The sequence below is a fragment of the Penaeus monodon genome, chromosome 21, assembly GCF_015228065.2.
Source record: "Penaeus monodon isolate SGIC_2016 chromosome 21, NSTDA_Pmon_1, whole genome shotgun sequence".
In the NCBI taxonomy this organism is placed as follows: domain Eukaryota; kingdom Metazoa; phylum Arthropoda; class Malacostraca; order Decapoda; family Penaeidae; genus Penaeus; species Penaeus monodon.
In genome coordinates this window covers 14,790,405-14,791,971 of record NC_051406.1, presented here as the reverse complement: position 1 = coordinate 14,791,971, position 1,567 = coordinate 14,790,405, and the positions used below count along the sequence as shown (strand labels likewise).

The 1,567-nt window shown below is 40.2% G+C and overlaps 1 protein-coding gene across 1 annotated transcript in view; it reads right to left on the bottom strand.

Moving 5' to 3' along the window:
* Nucleotides 1-1,567, bottom strand: part of LOC119586260 (bone morphogenetic protein 3-like) — a gene marked incomplete at its 5' end in the record, with an annotated part of 20,953 nt that overhangs the window by 18,329 nt on the left and 1,057 nt on the right.

The window sequence follows — 1,567 nt, the reverse complement described above, 5'->3', positions numbered from 1 at the left end:
TTCCGGCGAGGCGAGGGATGTACACGGATGTACACTTGTTCTTCGATACTTTTCATCATAGAAGATATTTATGTATGAAATGACGTGCAAAATTATCCACGTCATAGTGATAATGCTACGAAAATACGGCACCCAAGAGCTTATACACAGCGGTTGACTTAAGAGAGAAAGTATGACTCTTCAGAAATTCCATCCGCGGTGAAAATACACCTCGTCGCAGCGTAAGCCCTCGGTGAAGGTACTCCACTTTAGCTCGGTCTTCCCGGTGCATATAACCGCTGATGGACAACTTGTGTTCAGAACAACTTGTTAATGGGCTAGACCTTTATCTCTGCCGCCCCCCCCCCCATTCCATCGGTCTTCTCTTCTCATTCCCCAATTTTTTGTCCCAGTAAAGAAAGAAAAAAAAAAAACTTTCACTCCTACGTTGGTACACTTGTAGTTTAATATTTCACAGTCTCGTGTTAGACGTCTGCGCTGTATTTCATGAAACAGAATTTTGTATTTTAACAGTTTCATCTTTCAATATCGTTTCCGTCATCTCTCTTCTCCCCTTCTTCCTTCGCCCTTCCTAGTCGTTAAATACATTGGTTCTCGGTGTAAATAATTCTATGTTCGTGCCAGTTCTGTGAAGGATAATTGTATTTCACTTCACTGTGTTTGTATTATTATATTTCTAGCTTGATCTCTTATTTTTATCCCTCTATCTCCTGTCTTTATAATCATTTCTCCTTTATAATCATTTCTTTCATTTGGCTAAGATAACGCCATTTCGTCAAAACATGGGTTTTCATCGTGTAAATCGATATTCCTTCCTTCACACCTTTTGATCAGAGAAAGTACATAATTAATCTTTAAGTGTTTGTAATATCATCCATGTGAGTCGAACATAAAATTTACATGTATATCTATTTATCTGTTTTCCTGCTCAGTAACCTGAAAACACATGGATATTCACAATAAGAAATATATCAAAGCACAAGTTCCTCACTCAATTGACCCAGTGACCAGACGCCAACAAGTGTTTTCGACCACCGACGCGTGTTGACAAAGCTGACCAAAGCACCTGCTGAGGAGGGAAAACACCTGCGTCTAGTCTGGCCGTCACACCTGTCCGTCCTCGGCCATGACATGAAATGGACATTAGTCGGGATCCAATAAAATTTTTGATGGCCGTCAACGGGAAAGGCTTTGGCGCCTTCCCTTTCTCTTCTTTGTTTTTGTTGCTTGTTCATCTTATTTTTCTGTGGTCCCTTTTTCTTGCTACTCTTTCAGAGATTATGAATGTATTTACATAGAAGTTTCTCTTTCTGTCTTTCTGTAGTCGTGTCTCTCTTCCCCTGTAGTACATTTTCCCTCTTCTCTTTCTTTTCATCCTTTGTCTTCCTTCCTTTAGCTTGATACTATTGTCAGTTTTCAAGATTTTAAAATGAGTATGTCAGCCACGAGGATATTATATTTCCCTCTGTATGTCTGTCTCCTTCCCCGTCCCTGCTTCCTCTTTCTTCTCGCTCTCAGCAAATCGCGTCTCACATCCAAATGGATTTGCTGAAAACACATGAAAAGG